Source organism: Microtus pennsylvanicus, chromosome 21, assembly GCF_037038515.1.
Source record: "Microtus pennsylvanicus isolate mMicPen1 chromosome 21, mMicPen1.hap1, whole genome shotgun sequence".
Taxonomy (NCBI): domain Eukaryota; kingdom Metazoa; phylum Chordata; class Mammalia; order Rodentia; family Cricetidae; genus Microtus; species Microtus pennsylvanicus.
In genome coordinates, this window is record NC_134599.1 from 15,738,269 (window position 1) to 15,756,776 (window position 18,508).

Below are 18,508 nucleotides of genomic sequence, written 5' to 3' on the forward strand. Positions count from 1 at the left end.
TTTGATACCCACCATCTTCTCTGAAGTAGATTGATGCTGTCAGGAGCAAATATATCTCACTGTCATGAAAAGCTATGTGTTATTAAAACATCTTAAATGCCATATTCTTCAGATCTCTGAAGTGTTTGAAGACCAGCTATCTTCCTAAAATATATCTGATTAGCCTTGAAAAGATACCCAACATGACTACAAGTTTGATTGTTATAGAGGACTATCTACTAACCTGCATTTATTAATCATCCTAAATAGTTTGTAATGATAGCTTTCAAGGACTAGAACTTTGCGTCACATTTTTACATGAGGTACATAGGTACAATGCCTTAAATAAGAGTAGAAACATTTGTAGAGTATATTCTAAACAAAAACTAACCTTAAATTTCTATCAATACAAAAATCTACACCAATGTAAAGTATTTCAGACTTATAGTTGCTTTTTAGTCTAAAAATAGAGTCAATAATCTAACCTTTAATCATATCATTCCTATATTACCTCTTTTTTTTTCAGAAAGAGATCTCTGAATCTAACCTCCTTTGTTCAATTTCCTCCCAGACTGTAACCAACAACAACTTGCAACCATACCCTCCTAAAAATACATGTCATCCTTTCCTATGATAAGGATGAAGATTTATATTACAGTTTGGTTATTCAGTCCAAACAGACTTCTAACGCTGACAGATATCTTTTATCTTCTCAAACATAGAACAGGGAATCATCTTATTACAGATATTCATAAACCACTGAATGACCAAAAACACCCACCCCACCTCTCAGGAATATAGGCATCATGTTCGTAAAATTACTCGCTGATATCTGAGGGCAATGGCATCTTTAGAGGTTAAATAGCCAAGTCCTGGGAGAGCTAGCTGTATCATTTGTTGCCCCATTTCTGTGTGATGGGAAAGTGCAGGACTTATCTCAAGTCCTGGCTGCAGTAGTCTTTGAGGATGGACCATCTCAATTAGCAGCTTGGAAATTTTGGATATAGATTTTTGAGGAAATTGCAACTGAGGTATTGGAGAGACTAGATAACATGGGATACTTGTCTTTATTGGTATCTGGTCTTTTTTTCCCTGGAAACACATAAACTTTTAAAGGTAGCATTTGTATCTGCATTAACACTATGGAATATGTAGTGTTCATAAATCAGATAAAGAGGATTCTCTGTTCTGTGTTTGAGCAGGTAAAAGGCATCTGTCAACTTTGTAAGTCTGTTTGGATTGCATAGCCGAACTATAGTATAAATCTCTATCCTTGCCATATAAAAGGATGGCATGTAATAATAAGTCATGAGGACTTGTAGCCAACAAGATCTATCATGTCTCATCCATTCTTAGAGCTATCTTCATATTAGAGGGTTCAACACATACATCACATGTTTTGTAGACTTTTTTGGTTTCTTCCTCATGTCTGTAGTCAAGACTTTCAGTTCTTCCCTGGTCAAATCTAACCTTTATTAATATTTAAAGAATACATATCTTTTTGTTTCCTGTGGAAACAAAGGCATACCCCCAACATAGCACATTTCCTGACTTAAATTCTGAAGTTAAGACATCCTTAAAATATATATGCTGGTTTAATTCAGCAGTTTTTTTCTACAATACAGTGTCTCTCAGCAGTGTTTGTTTTTTCTCATTAGCATTAAAATATTTAAAGTTCATAAAGCACTATAAAGGATTCAGACATCCTGTGCATTTCCCATCCTTATGTGACTTATTCTTTTTATATTACTTTATTCTTTCTTTAAAGACTTCACTTTATTAATTTTAAACTATTTTTTCTATGCTGTCTATACTCATTTTCTTTCCTTTTTTTTCAGCATATAAGAACATTTCAAGAATATTGTAAGCCGGGCGGTGGTGGCACACGCCTTTAATCCCAGCACTCGGGAGGCAGAGGCAGGCGGATCTCTGTGAGTTCGAGACCAGCCTGGTCTACAAGAGCTAGTTCCAGGACAGGCTCCAAAAACCACAGAGAAACCCTGTCTCGAAAAACCAAAAAAATAAAAAATATTGTATCTGTTTAGAGGTTTTTCTCAGTCTGAACCTGGCTTTTTGCATGTCTGCAGCCTTCTCTGACCACGTTACTAAGCCTTAAAGGACCAGGCTACCCATGGCATGGTTCTGCTTGGTACATGACACCGGTGCCTGGCTCCGTCCCCACTAAAGTCAGTCCAGCAGGCTACCCCACTGGCTCTTGGCTGCAGTGCTGTTTACCTTTCCATGAGAGCATAGCCTCATGCCTAAGGCATCAACAAGGAGCCGCATTTATCCACCCCTGCACTGAGATGTTGGTGAGCCTGCACTGAGGCAGGTGTTTCTATCAAATTTTGCCTCCACAACAGGACCTCTTAAAAGGAGCCAAGTCCTTTTAAACTAAGAGAAACTGGTTGCTAAGAAACTGACTCTGTATTTGAATTTTTTTTTTTTTTAGCTTTCTCAGGCCCTATGTGGATATTCAAATTCCACAGTGGGTGCCAAATGTGGTTGGACTTTTTTAGACTGCCAGCTTCCAGATAATGACATGGATACTTCTTGTTAAATATGAAAGCTTAGCTTTAGCTTAGGTTTGTTCCCAACTAGATCTTAGAACTTAAATTAGCCCTTTTATATTAATCTATGTTCCTCCACGTGGCTCGCCACCCCTCTTCCATACTGTATGACCCACTTACTCTACCTCTTGCTGTTGAATCCCAACCCTCAGATTCCTTCCAGAGTTCCTATCCCTTTCTGTAAGTCCTGCCTATCCTCTCATGCCTGTTTATGGGCCTTTCGGGTCTTTATTAAACCAATCAAAAAGTGCCTTAGCAAAGAAATATCTTCACAGTATACAACAAGATTATCCCAACACTTATGCATATATATTGTGGTGGTTTGGATAAAATGCCCCCCTCACCTCATATGTTTGAATCCAGGCTCCCCATTTGGTGGGACTGTTTGTGTAGGAGGTCTGACTCTGTTAGAAGAAATGTACTGCTGGAGGTGGCCTTCAAACACCGGTCGGTGCCATTCCCAGGGCTCACTCTCTCCTGGCCTCCTGCTTGCAGATCTAGATGTAAGCTTTCAGCTCTTTCTTCCACCATGCCTTTGCTCTACTTCATGGACTGTGGCTCTCTGAAACCAAAGCCCTTAATTAAATAGTTTCTTTCATAATTTGTCTTGATTATGGTGTTTTATCACAGCAATAAAAAAGTAACTAAGATACACATTATAACACATACACAGACACACACACACACACAGGAAAGAGATTATTAATATAAGATGGAGTAAGGAGACACATGGGAGGAGTTGGTGGGATGACAGTAGTGGGAATCAACCCAATTACATTTTAGTTTTTAAAATTTTAATTTTAAAAAGGCCAAACAAGTTGTTGAGATCGGAAAATCATTATGTTAAATAAAAGAAGTTGGCCTTAAAGTTTACATATTTTTTAAAATGTCAATTTTTTCCTTTAAAAAGCCTAAGAGAAAAGTAGCAAAATCAAGCTGTAAACTTACAACAAAAGTTTTGAAATTAATTTTGTGTTCAGCTTCCTTCCATTTTCACGGGTCGGAGATGGACCGCTAATGTTATTTATGAATCTCTTATTGTTGTCCTCTTTGCATGGTGTTTCACTGGGTGTAATTTTCCCCTCAACAGTCCCCAGCACAGTACAGAAACTGAGGATTCTTTTCCATTTGCTCATTCATTTAACAAAGATTTTGAGCCTTTAGGATCTGTTCTAGGTGCTGGGAATACCTCCATTTATATAGCAAAGATATTCCTCTTAGCATCCTAGGAAATGACAAGCATAAGTAAATAAATGCATAATAGATAGCTAAGTAGATAATTAAGAGACTGGGCAAGAAAATAGGTCACAAAGGAACTGTGTTTCAAGCTGGTGGTCAATCATGCACCCTCTAAATACACTTGTGTGTGATAGAGACCTAAAGAAAGTGAGAGCGTTTTCTACAGCTGATCTTTTTTAGGTAGGGTCTCATATGTCTCAGGCTGAAATCACATAACCAACGATGACTTTGGAGATGAACTCCTGATCTTGCTTTCTCCCATCCTGAGTGTGTGTGTGTGTGGTGGTGGTGGTGGGGTTACATGATGTAACACCATGCCTGGTTTATTCAGTGCTTGGAATCAAAATCAATGCTTTCAAGATGAGAGAGGCACTCTAGCAAGCTGGCTTCATCTCAGGTCCTTCCGTCACTTATAGAGATCAAGGCCTGCAATGAAGTGCTTACATAGAGAGAGGAGAGACGAAATCAAAATATTTAGTCAACACATTTCCTGTGTCTGGCATCATTTCTGTTTTGTGATTTATTTGATACACCTGAGCCTTCTTAGCATTTTGAAACAGGGTCTTATTATGTAGAGCAAGCTAAATTATAGTCTTCAATCCTTAAGGGCTTAAAGGCATGCTGATGGAGGAATGTCATTGGCTAATAAAGAAACTGCCTTGGCCCATTTTATTGGTTAGAACATAAGTGGGTGGAGTAAACAGAACAGAATGCTGGGAGGAAGAGGAAGTGAGCTCAGACTCGACAGCTCTGCTCTCTGAAGCAGAGGCCATGCTCCCCTCTCCCAGGCAGACGCCATGAAGCAAGCTGCCAGGTCAGACATGCTGAATCTTTCCCGGTAAGACTGATGTTATACAGATTATTAGAGATGGGTTGATCAGGATATGAGCATTAGCTTGTAAGGACTAGAGTTAATGGGCCAACCAGTGTTTAAATGAATACAGTTTGTGTGTTGTTATTTCTGGTGTAAAGCTAGCCGGGCGGGAGCTGGGCGGGACGAAAAGCAGGCCCGCAGCTCCTACATCAGCATGCAACACTCCTGGAACGATCAAGTTCTGAAATCAGACAATACTGTATTTTTCAACCATGGCATATTTTGAAGAAATACTTTTCATTATCCAAGGGAGACATATTCTGAATTGTGGGACAGAAATTTGGATTTATAAGAAATATATCTTCATACAAAAGAAAATGAAGTCATTTATAGAAGCTAGATAATCTAGCAAGTACAGGTGGAAGTAAACCCAGACATAATACATAGTAGAGGCACTTGTCATGAATGGATGCTCATTGTAATATTATTTGAAGCCAACAGAAAGTGAAAACGATCCCCAAATATCCACCAAATGTTGGTATCTTTATGGTTTTCCTCTTGGGGTTGTTGGGACAAGTGAGGAGAGTTGACAACTTGCCAGTTGTCCACACTGGCACAAACTCCTCCTGGTCCTGCTTCTCCCTCCTGAGCTCTGGAGTTTATAGGTATGTGGTGCCACATCTTGCCCACCTTCAAAGGTTAAGAAAAGGCAACAAAAATCCAAGTCTGAAGAGAGAAAATTTAAGGGTTTATTAGAGTTTGCAGTAGGATACAGGGTATGAGCCTTAGGCTTAGGCAGGGCAGGAGAGTTGAGAAGGGTCCTGCTGTAAAAGCTGTGTGGGCAACCTCAGTCTTGGGGCAACTTGGAGAGGAAGATGATGAGAGAGCATCTGTCAACTGTTCTGCTAGGTTGTGTCCTAATAGCAACAAAAATTTGAGTATGAGAAAGGACTTGTTCCTTACCCGATGGTGCTACTCAGTGGATCAAGCTTTTCCCCAAGGTCCTTCAAAATTCAGTTTAGAACAGAAAGCAGGCGTGCCTCTTGGGATGCTAGTATGACATGCTCTGGCATCACAATCCAAATTCAAGCCTACTTCCACATCACTCAAGTAATATGGTGGAAAACTTGATTCTCCACATATGTATTAGTTGGGATTTTCATCAACAGTTCAATCACATAGTTATTCTTTTACTCTTCAAGTTTCTGGTGGTCCTAAGACAGACCATCATCACAGTATACAATCAGAATTCTTGTCCCTCTCTATAAGTGATGAACCCTGTTAACCTGATCTTGTGTCTGAATGTCTTTTTATAGAAGACATGATTTTTTTTTCTTCTTCTTCTCCTGATGACAGTAGCAGAAAGATGGGAAATGGCCCTCATCTTGACCAGGGTGTTACAGGACATTGTTTTATTGGGCTATTTTAGGCCAGTTTTATTAAGTTCATTAAGTTATGAAAATACCTTGAAAATTGGACATAGTAACTTCATAATTTGGCATGATGATTTGAAAAAAATTAAACCTACAGCAAAAATTTCATACAGAAGAATTATGTTCCACATTTTTATTCTTATGTTTTTAAGATTGCAATGTAATTGCATTATTTTTTAAGATTACAATGTGACTGCATTGTTTCCCCCTTTCCTACTGAGCCTCCTCCACCTCATATACCCCTTCTTGTTCTCCTTCATGTTCATGATCTCTTTGTTGTTGTTGTTGTTGTTGTTGTTGTTGTTAATTTTTGTTCCGCATCCATTACACTGAACTTTGATGTTAGGCCTTTGTGAGGAGCAGAGCGGTTTCTGCGTAGGAGTGGCATGACTCCCCGTCACTTGGAGTAGGAATGCCAACTGCAAGTCTATTGTATCATGAAGGAGGCATTTCAGTTATCTACTGCCCTTTCATATTGCAATGCTTTCTTGTCAGGTATTTTGGTGCCTATAATAGAAAATATCCATGTTGGCAGTCTCAAATGGCTGTCTATATTTTGCTAATAAATTAGAAAATATAAATTCTCACTAACCCATGTTATTAACATTTCATTTGAAAAGCTTAATGGTTATGCTTGAGAATGAGTATGCTGCCTAACAGAGAATTCCACAGTGATGTTCTCTAGAATTCTACCCCAATTGAACATAAAGCTATATTGTTTCATTCTAAAGACTTTAGAATTTTTATTTAAAGAGTTTAGTTGGTGTAGTACTGATCATTCAAGAAGTTAAGTATTTTTACATGTACATTTTTATATCAAAATGACAAGGTGGCTGAAAAGTCTCCTGTTGACAAGAGGTGTCAATGTGTGGTCAGAAAAGGCAGCAAAATGTTTCCCTTCATGGATTCCTCTCCAGATATGATTTTCAAAGCCTTTCTGTGCTGCCTCTGTCACTCACTCAAATTTTAGAAATTTTAGCATTTTCAAAGTGTGCAGGGCATTTGCACAGGATCTGCTTATAGTGAAATTTGTGCAGGTTACATTTTCATGTGTGAACATTGGAAATAACTTTATATTAGTATTTTCTGATCTTAATTTTTAAAATCTTATTTAGCAAAACTTTGATCAAAATATTGTTTCTCTTTCATTGTGAAATCACTTATAAAAATTCATCCCTTGAAAAATTTGGATTCTTTTTAGTACCACAGAATTGGTACTGTTTTCTTGCTTAATATATTAAGTATATAAGAAAAGAAAATTTGTCTTTTTGTGGCATCATTGACCTTAGGGGTATTTTATTCAGTGTTAGCACCATACTTTTTTTTTCCATATTTATTGGTGTTAAGATTGTTGGTCTTACAGAATCCATTGTAGATTTGCAACTTGAGATATGCTGTGGCATAATGCTCTTGTACACTGTAAAGATTTCTCACTCAGATTGGTTTAATTAAAAAGCTGATTGGCCAATAGCCAGGCTGGAAGTATAGGCAAGGTGGCCAAACTAAGGATGCTGGGATGAAGAAGGGCAGAGTCAGAAGTCACTAGGCAGATGCAGACGGAGCAGGAGATGAATGTGCCATGTTAATAAAAGTACTGCCACATTGCAGAGTGTAAACAAAAAAAAAAAGATGGGTTAACTTAAAATGTAAGAACTAGTTAGTAATAAGCCCAAGGTATTGGCCAAGCATTTATAATTAAGATAAACCTCAGCGTGTTTGTTCAAGAGTGACTGTGAGGCCGGGCAGTGGTGGCACACGCCTTTAATCCCAGCACTTGGGAGGCAGAGGCAGGTGGATCTCTGTGAGTTCGAGACCAGCCTGGTCTACAAGAGCTAGTTCCAGGACAGGCTCCAAAGCTACAGAGAAACCCTGTCTCGAAAAAATCAAAGGGAAAAAAAAAGAGTGACTGTGAAACAAGAAAACTCCACAGTGCATAGATTTTTTCCTTGGCCTGGGGATTGCAGATGGAACACTATAAACTGATGCAATTACTACACCTGGTCTCTGGTTTACACTTAGATGTTCTGGTTCTAAATGTCCAATTCTGTCTCTGGTAATGGAGCTATGTACCAACTGAACCTAGTTACATTTTTTTTAAGTTTTAGAATATGTTAAACATGTAAATTATCATTTACTTTTAAGAAAAAAAAACTTGATTTCTGGACTGACTGATAGAAAACCTAGCCTGCATGAGAGACTGAATTCAGTCTGTGGCATCATAACACAGCACAGCCAAAGAGGGAGCTGGGTCCTGCCAGGAACGTGTGGTGAACGACTGTGAGGACCTGGTACAGTGAGTGCAAGAGAGTGACCGTTTCTGTGACAACCCCAGTCAGAGACTGAGCTTTCTTTACACAGAAGAGAAAACAACCATCCATGGACCAGAAAGAGGATACAGGAATCTGAAATCAGGATGTGTATAGGGCCTGTATCACCCTTGCCTCCTATTCCCTGACAGATCAAGTGATGGGGTGGTGGGAAGAGCTCCCAGGAGGTTGAATCTGGTGTACTGGCAGAGTAGAGCCTTAGGACGCAGCTCTATGAGAGGTACGGGTGACCGTGATGTTGAGCAATCTGTGTCTCCACCCCCCGCTGTGATAGCATGCCTTAAGGGATGGAGCAAGCTAGCAGGAAGGGTACGTGGAATGCAGTGCAGCCTCCTGATGGGAGCGACAGATCCTGAGCTGCGGAGAACGCAGTGGATAGCGTGAGTGGAGCAAGACGGTCTGAAGCCTAAGGCCTCAACACCCTCTCCCCCGGCTGTAGCAGAAAGGGGCCGTACAGAGACGCAGCAGCATCATTGTGACAGAACTCCATGGAGTAAACACTAGGAGGAAGCATTGCCTGAGACCTGATACCCAGGTTTCCCTCATTCCTCACTCATATTTGTCTCCGTTTAATCATTAATTTAAATGTTTTATTTGCATTTTATGTTTTTGTACACAGGTACACAGTTTTCAAAGTTAGTAGGTACACTTTTGTACTTTGGGTGTCCAGCTACTACACGGTTACTTGTGTTTCAAGAATAAGGGTTTTATGTGGCGGTTCTCAGCCTGAGGGTTGTGACCATTGGAAAACCGATATTTCTGATGGTCTTAGGAACTCCAACCATAAATTTAGTTTTGCTGCTACTTCATAACTGTGATTTTGCTACCCAGTGGTGTCTCCCGTTATGTCTTCCTTTTTCTTCGAACCTAATATTTATTATTTCTCGGTTCCCTTTTATATTTCCAAAACATTGTCGTTTCCTTCTTATTCTTACTTTCCTCACGCTTGTCCTTTCCCCCATGCCCTCTTTACTTCACTATTTAAATGTTGATACCAACTACAGACTGTGTTTTCCCTGACTAGTATCCTAGCACTATCTCCAAACCTTATGGGGGACACAGGCGAAATGCACAGATGTCCTCTGCCTCGGCCAACGCTGGGACTGCTTGTTATGTGGCAGTGTCCTCCAAGATTGAAACTTTCCATCTTGAAGGAAACTTGCTAAGATGGGACATTTACAGGCAGGAGAAACGACGGGATGCTCTAAGGGAAAGAGGAAACACTGCAGGGAGGCTTGGTAAGACAGGAAGTACACTGCAGGGAGGCTTGGTAAGACAGGAAGTTCATAACTCACTGCAGCACAGCACCAGGAAGCCCCTGGAACTGCCCAGATTCTCTAGGCCACTCCTCCCCGGGCATATCAACAGTAAAGACTGCCAGAAGAAGACCAGACCACACCAATGCCTGGGAGAAACAGAGACCAGCAGCGCTGCCTGAAAGAGGTTTGGACCAACTGAGCCATCTGGACAGGACACTTTCCAACATGTTGAGCTGCCCACAGGCTGTGCCGTGTTCTCCAGGTTGCCTGACTTTGTGAACTGTCCCCCATGTGGGGGTGGGTTTTGTTGGTGCAGCCGTCTTTGAGTCATTTTGGTTCCAATAAGTAATCCATCACCCCTATTCCTGTAAACAACTGAAATGAAATTCATTAGCTCACTGACCTGGACTTTGATTTGATTACTCTACTTTGTATCTGTATCTGTACTTTGGAATTATATGAGCTCCTTGTCTGTGCTAAGGAGATGTGTGTGTGTGTGTGTGTGTGTGTGTGTGTGTGTGTGTTCTCTCCCTAGGAAACATCTGTCACATAACTATCATAGTTCTCATTGCAGTCAAAACTCTCTGAACATAAATATAAGTGAAGGCAACCTCCCAGAAGAACTCAACAAAACAAACTAAACAAAAAAACAGAGAGAAAGAGGCAGAGAGAGAGAGAGAAAACATATATTCCAACATATGGGTAAAGTGCAATGGAGGAACAACATCACAAAACCAAAATTCTACTAAGAGACTCACACAAGATGATGACTTCTGGATGCTGGGAAACAAAGATGTTAATAGAGTTGAAATGCCAGAAAAAGCTTTCAAAGTCCACTTTTAAAAAGGATTAACAGCCAAATGGTGCACTCAAAGTTATGAAGTTAATCATGACTTAGAGAAGACAATAACAAAAGTGGGTGAGAGAATCAGTAATTCAGAAGAATTTCTCAAAAACAGAAAAAAATGGAACGACTGATATTTAGAGTTATTGAAAGATGTGTGTTGCTTCTTGTCATTCTGTTGATGTTGTAGTGCTTGGAACTTTCTTAGTTTTCTTTAATGAGTGCCATAGTATCTTTTTTTCCTCCTGTAGTGTGTTTATCCTTCTCTTTAGACTGACATATTCCTCCCAGTATTCTTCTTAGGAATAATTTGGTGGTCATTAATTCCTTTAGCCTGTTTTTGTCATGGAAAGTTTGTCTTTCACTATCAATTTTGACTGTTTTTCTGAATGTATTAGAATGAATTAGCAGTTCTTTAAGAGTTTCAAAGACATCAGTCTAAATCCTTCTTGCCTTCAAGGTTTGTGTTGAAAAGTCAACAGTTATTCCAATAGACCATTGTATGTTACATGGTCCTTCATAATGATTAGTATGACTATACATGTCATGGGTGCAATAGTGGTAGAAATATTATAGGAGTAACCAACTACTTTCTCATTGAACTTAAGGGCCACTGTTTAGGAAGAAACATTTGCCTATTACTATAAATCTGGCCAAAACGCATGAATGGAGATCTTCTAGGCTCCCAGAGTGGAAGCAATTGCTATTATTTTGTTAAATGACATAGTATCAAACTGCTTTCTAAACTCCTATTTTGATACTTCATAGATCAGTACAGCTCTCTGAGCTCATTAGAGAAGTTTCTTGTGCAGGAGATAGGAGTTAATGGAGAAACTCATAACTGATCAAAGTGCAGAGAATAAGTCTCTGTTGAGTGCTCAACCCAAAAAAGAACACCTATATAACCTGCCACGCAAAGCTCAGGCACTATCTCAAAAGAGAAGGTGTGGATATTATAAGGTCCAGAGGTCATGGAGGAGTGGAGGATAACAATGTCTTCTGGACATGGCAGTACCACTACACACATGAACTCACAGCAACTGTGGATTCCTCTTAGTAGGTTGAACACAGTCAAGTGGGTACTAACTTTCCCTATAGTGTTCCTAACAACTAACCCAGTTAATCCCCCTCCCACTACTGAGATAAGGTCTTACTATGTAATCAAGTTGGCCTAGGGCTTGAGAATTTCTTAATTCATCCCCTCCCCCTGGGTGTTAGGTTTACAATCTGTCTCCTATTGATTCTTTAATCTCTTTTCATTTCTCTGAGAACCTTGACTAAGACAGTTAGCAATTGTTATTTCTGTTTGCGACATAGAGCAATACTCTTTATCCTGGTTCTTTGTTAAAAAGCACAATCTGTAACCATAAGACAACCTTTCATTTTAATCTTCCCAACTCCTATGGTAGAGGGGAGAAAAAAAAACTAGGTAAAAAAATAAAGTTTGTTTCCTGGAAAGGTAACAAAGAGGCAAGAATGCTCCTGGCAGGTTTGGAGATGAGGAGCTTGAGTGGAGAAAAGTTCCATTTAAAAACATAGTGAGAGTAAAGATTGTTGAGAGCCAGGATCTGCCTGGGGCAAAGTTTAAAAAAAAATGGCATAGGCATTTTGAAAACACCCAACTTTCCTCAGGACAGGAACGGAATCAAAACCTGCTTCTCCAGCTAGGAGTATAAGTTACTCAATGAACACACCTTACACATTCAAGGCCCCAGGTTTGATCCCTGGCAGAACACACAAAAGCCCCCTTTCTTCTGTCCATTTCTGTCTCCTTGATTTGGGGAAGTGGCTAGTGGAGTTTATGGGTTCTAACCTTAGGATTTGGGAATTCTTTTTTTTCCTGTGGAAATGGAGTGTTGGTGGAGTTCTGTGAGGCATTGCTGTGAGTTGAAAAAAGTGTCAGTGGGTTCAGGATTAATTAGAAGAGGGAGAAACCATGTAAGAGAAAGAGGAAATAGGTAGCTCATAACCAGAAAAGGAATACACTCCTTTGTTATTATACCGGTCACATTTCAGGCCACACAGAAGTCCCCAGTGGTGGCAGGGTGGTGACCATTTGGTTCCTTTCCTTCTACTGGCTTTAAAACTCTGCCTTCCTCCCAGATTGCAGCTTCCTGTATCTTCTTATCTTGCCTATTTGGAGGTAGGTTGGGGTAGGGAGCAACCATGCTGTTGTCCTTGGATTTAGCCAAGTGTTTTCTAAATTTGCTATAGAAGTATGCCTGGGGATTCTAATTTTCAGTACATGAAAGCATCTTCAGGAACTAGACCCCTTGCCACCTTTGTGGCACATACCTGTAATTACAGAATGTGGCTGGAAAGAAGGGCTTGAGGCAGGAGGATCTGAATTTTGCAATAGACTCAGCTGCAGAGACTTTGGCTCCAAACACATAGCAGAATATAACCACCATTTGGTGCCATTCATTTATTTCAATATTTTAAACCTTTTCATTTCTGGAGTCCTTTTGAATCCAGTCCTGAAAATCCTTGGTTTCTATATCTATATTTGACAGGAGCAGAGAATGAAACACAGTTGTTTTTTTCCCAGAGTATGCTAATTAACTGGTTCTCTTTTGCTATTGGAAGATAATGTAACCAATAGAAACACAGTTCAGCACCTACACCCACTCTATGGACAAAATAAAGGAGTTCGTGCCAGTAACTTCTGCCTGTGGTTGCTTGACAACCAGCCACAAACATGCCTTTCATCATCTCTTACAACGTTACCTTCAGATTCCAAAGGGTAGTTTGCACGAGACCCAGAATAGAGTAGCGAGCTTAGAAAACTAGGTGTCCTTGCCAGTAAGTTATAAACACATAGGCTTCTAGCCCTGAAGATCTCAAAATGAGGGCAAATTTTTCCTAATATGTGTTTACATGAAAGTAATTATTCCTTCATTCACTTCATTTCACTGACAAGAATCATTTTTGGAACACTGCTTTTGAGGATTACAGGAGAGGGAACTTGGCTCTATTTCAGTTCTACTCTAAAACCCTTCAGCATCACCACTTGCTGGTCGATACTGCGATCCAGGTGACCATGAGATTTACAAAGTTTAAAGACTAAAAGGAATCAATCAAGTCTGGCTTCCAGTGCATGAACCAATAGGTAGGGCTCGTCTGGGCAAATCGATATGTTTTAAAAAGGACAGTTGTTTTGAGTCTAGCCTGTTGCCACTGAACTCAGCGGTGAGTCTCATGTTCAGTGTAAACCACTAGATTCAGATTCAAGTTATAGTTTAGCAGTACATTCGCAGGTAATATTTATGTATTATGTAGGCAGTTTGGATTCAACTTTATTTTATTAAGGTGGTGCTACTGTTATTGTTTCATAAGATGGTTGGATGCTTTTACAAAATGAGAAAGAAAGCTGTAAAGCTTAAGCAAATTATAAGGGTCTGAGAAAGTTATATAAAGTATATAAAAGGCCAAAGTTCAATGCATTGAGGTGAAACATCTGTTGGACTCAATGCAGTTATTGATCTGCTCTCCATGGTAAATATAAGGCCTGTGTTAAAGAACAAAAATGTTTATCTGACCAATGCTTAAGTGTTGGGTTTTTTTTTTGCCTGAGTTTTATCAAAATATTACACAATAGTTAAAAGTATCAGACTGGTCTAACTGACTTCCTGGGTGTCCAATATCCACACTTGGAGGCTTGCTATCCAAGGTCAAATGAGTCCCAGGAGACTGTGGGGCAGTCTCAAATGTCATCATTGTAGGGACTCATCCATTCTCTTGTTCAGGGAGGCCATGGAGACACCCCCGGTGAGCTCTAGCCAGTATTCAGTCTACAAAGAGGACAATCAATACAGAGGAAACTTTCAATGATTCCAAGTGAGGCCAAAGTCAAGCAAGGCTTTGAATTATCTTCAGGTAGACAGAACAAGTGATAAATGAAGGCTAGAGGAGCCAGAGGTTCTTCCTGAGCCCAAGTGACCCCTGAGAACAAAATCTTCAAATGACCACGACAGAAAAAAGAAATTCAAAAAATCATTAGTTTTGGCCACCAGCATGATTTTAAACACCCAACAGGAAAGGATAACCAAAGACAACAATGTTGTTTTTCTTTAATTTTTAAGGGATCACACTCCCTGGACATTAGGCTTAAAAACCATGAGATCTTGCTTAGATAGCCATTTCTCATTAAGAATTTTCTTCTTGGTTAAAAAAAAAAAGTGCTAACCAAATGATAGGACATCATGACCTGGCTCAACTTAGCAGTGCAGAGCCTTGCTGCCACCAAGATCAATGGCCCACTATTGTTTTAACTTAAAAACAAAACAGTGCTTAAATTTCTTCTTTCTCATCCAGGAAGTACCTCACACCAAGTGCATCCACTCCAACAACAATTAACATGCTTGAAAGTGGACTGTGGGTCCATCGCTCTCCAGGCCAACATCAACAAGCCTGCTCCTACGTGGGACCTTTTAACAATGGTCTCTCTACTCTGGTATTCTTCTCTCCACTCCTTCAGTCCCTTTGTTTGTACAAATGGTCCTGAAGACGGAGCTCCAGACACACTGACTGCCAGAATTTACCACAGCCCTCCCGTCTAGCCCCAGCAGCCTCCTTATAAAAGCCTCCTCTCTCGTGGACCAGTTCCCCCAAGAAAACTCCCCATTGATATGGGATTCCCCTCTGTACTCTGTACTGGTTAATAAAGGACTGCAGAACTTAGCTAGGCAGGGAAGACTGAGCTGAATGCTGGGAGAAAGAAGGCAGCGTCTGGGAGAAGGAAGGCAGAGTCAGAGAGAAACCATGCTGCCCAGCAGGAGACAGACATGGGAACTTTATCCAGCAAGCCACAACCTCATGGGGATACACAGATTAAAGGAGATGGGTTAAATTAATATGTAAGAGTTAGCCAATAAGAAGCTAATGGGTCAAGCAGTGATTTAAATAATTTAAATAATATGGTTTCTGTGTGATTATTTCAGGGCTGAGCAGCCGGGAACAAAACAAGCGGCCTCCCTACAACGCCCCATGGCTAAATGTAACAGCTAGAACTTTCATTCCCCGTTTCTGGCAGAAGTTGGTCAATCTCTGGGCGAGGGCGGGAGCATGAAGCAGTTAGAGGGACATCATCGGTAGATAAGGAAAATGAAAGCAAGCTTCGTGAGATGCCTGTTTCTTGGTCCCAGGAAACATCTCAAGGTGAAACAGTGGAAAGGCATGGAGGCAGGTATCTATCTAAACAGCACAGGGGAGGATCCAGGGGCCCTATAAAATACCCAAGCCATCACCAGGTTGTGGGACTTCCAGCATGAAGCTTCTTACATCCTGCATATAAGAGGTTGTTAGTTTTCTCTGTGGCTTGGTCTTCTGTCTTCCCCAATTGCTAGAGTCTTTGTGCCAGGGCATTGGCGCTCTCCCAGACAACTGCCATCACCCCTGTTACAACTGGATTTTAGATCCACAGAAGTGTAACTTAAATGTAAATTCCATCTTAAAATTTAACAGCTAGATGGGCGTTTGCTTCCCTGTTCTATAATATTTAAATTGACTTGGCTATTCTGGAGTTGGGAAGCACTTCATTACATAAAATGGATAGGTGATCTCTAGATGATGTCTTACAAAATATCCGGGCACTCCAGCCTAGCAAAGTTGATATAAAATTAACCCTGATGCTAACCTTTGCAATAGCTTACTCCTTCTCTGCATTGATACAAGGGCTATAACGTATTTAATTTTACCTTATAGTTCTATGATGTAGTCTCATGTACTGTACACTGCCAGCCCCCAAATAACAACATGGAGACTTAATAATTATAAAAGCCTGGCCTTAGCTTAGGTATGTCCTACTAGCTCTTGTAACTTAAATTACCCTTTTATATTAATCTACGTCTTGCCGTGTGGCATTACCTTATCTCTGTTCTGCACATCCTGCTTCCTCTGAGTCTAGTTGGCAACTCTGCTTTTCTTCTTCCTAAAGTTTTCTCTCTGCCTGGAAGTCCCACCTGTACCTCCCGCCTAGCTATTGGCCATTCAACTTTTTCTTTCTCCAATCACGGCGATACATCTTCACACAAGTGTTCAAATATCCCACAACAGTCAGCCTCATTATATTAGACAAAGAACAGAAAGGCTAAGCAACTTGCCTGAGGTTATTCTGCTTGTAGATAGTTCACACTGGAACTTTCAGACTGACTACTAAATATTGTACTATTCCCTTCTCAAAAGGATAAAAGCTGAACCCATTGGCTCTTTGTGTTCTGACTCTCCTTGTCAACGTCCTTGACCCACCGGTGACGTCAGTATCATGTGTCAACTTTTGCACCTCCCACAGTAGCCCTTGAGACAGTCAGCCTCACCCTGATTGTCCAGTTGAGAAGGTTTTTGACACGCTGAGAAGGAATGATTTGCTGCAGCCCTCAGTGTGGAACAGAGATGATTTGAATCCTGACTCGGTCTCTAAAGCTCATTTCTTTCGCCTCTCTGTGTATGGTTATTGATGCCAAATATTGTAAACATGACCCTGCTAATATTTTGTTTTTTAGATCCTGAATTAGTTTAGTCAAAGTTGTGTCCCTCCCATTAAATAGCTCATACAAAGAGTGCAAAGAGTGTGTAAGTTTCAGGCCACTTGATGCCTCTGGAAAGAATATCCAATGCAAAGAATGGCAGGGAGGAGAAGAGGAAGGAGAGAGAGAGAGAGAGAGAGAGAGAGAGAGAGAGAGAGAGAGAGAGAGAGAGAGAACTACATCACACATCAGTTCTCACCCTGTGGGTTGCTACCCTCTGGAGATCTAACGACCTTTCATAGGGGTTACTTAAGACCCTCTGAAAACATAGATGTTTACATTACAATTCATAATAGCAGCAAATTTAGAATAAGCAATTGGGTTCAGTTAGAGCAGACTATAAACCACTCCTGTAAGGTAAATTTGACCAGATTTGCCTTCTAGCAAGTTCTTTCCTTAGAAAAGGAGATTCAATCCACAAATGAGTGACTTTGCAATTGGCCTGTTACACTGGAGTTAGGTAAAGTTACCTTTAGCCTGTTTTGAAGTGACTGATGTAAAAAGCCTTACGCCAGGACGCTGTTTCCCAATGGAGTCCAGGAGAAGGCAGAGTGTACTGTGAGCTTACTACAGATAAGGATCATAGTGACCTAACCTTTGCTTCTTCCTCCTAAATTTTGTGATAAGGTTCTTATGTCAGAAGAGATAAAGTCTGTTCAGGAGTTCCTATGGAGAATCAGATCCTGGGTGTGAGCTTGCACACAGAAATGCTCTCCCTTTTCTTTTCATTCTTAAAAATACCAAAAAAAAAAAAAAACAGTTCCCAAGAGATAAAAAGGTCTGCTGAGACCACAGATTGATAAAGGCCACCTTAATACCTGTTCACACAGTGCACAATCATCAGCCCCCAAAACAGAACAGACAACAATCACCAGAGAATCTATACAAGAAAAGCCATGTTGTGTCAAGGCTTCAGAATGAGATGCTACTTCTCCAGCACTGTAGGGAGCACATCAAGGATGCTCCACGGAGAAGGGCACTGGGGAGCACTGCACACTGAGTGTGAGTTCAGGGTCATCCCACTTGCCTCTTGTAAGAGAGTATGTGATACAGCAGTTGAAAACAGGGCTAGGAGGAGACCTTGCCTGTTTAAGTGCCAGTTTGACCACTCGCAAATGGTCTCAGGTCACTTTCTCAGTCTCTTCCCCCAGTTTCCACAGTCACAAATACAAATGATAGCAATTATTTTTCTTTCTGTTTTAAAAAAAGGTTTATTTTGTTATTTTTAATTGTGTCTATGGGCGTGGTCTGTGTGAAGGTATGTGCACATGAACTGGTGCCCTGGGGAGCCAGAAGCATTGGACCCCCTGGAGTTACAGATCATAACTGCCCCACAAAAACACATAGGTACTGGGAATCAAACCAGGATGTTCTGGAAGAATCGTATGTGCTCTTAAGTGCTGAGCCATCTCCAGCCCGCTTTCTGGTACTAGGGATGGAACTCAAGGCCCTGTGTACCATAGGCACTAACTATAATAGCTCCGAACTGAAAACTACTTCAACACCACACGGGGCTGGA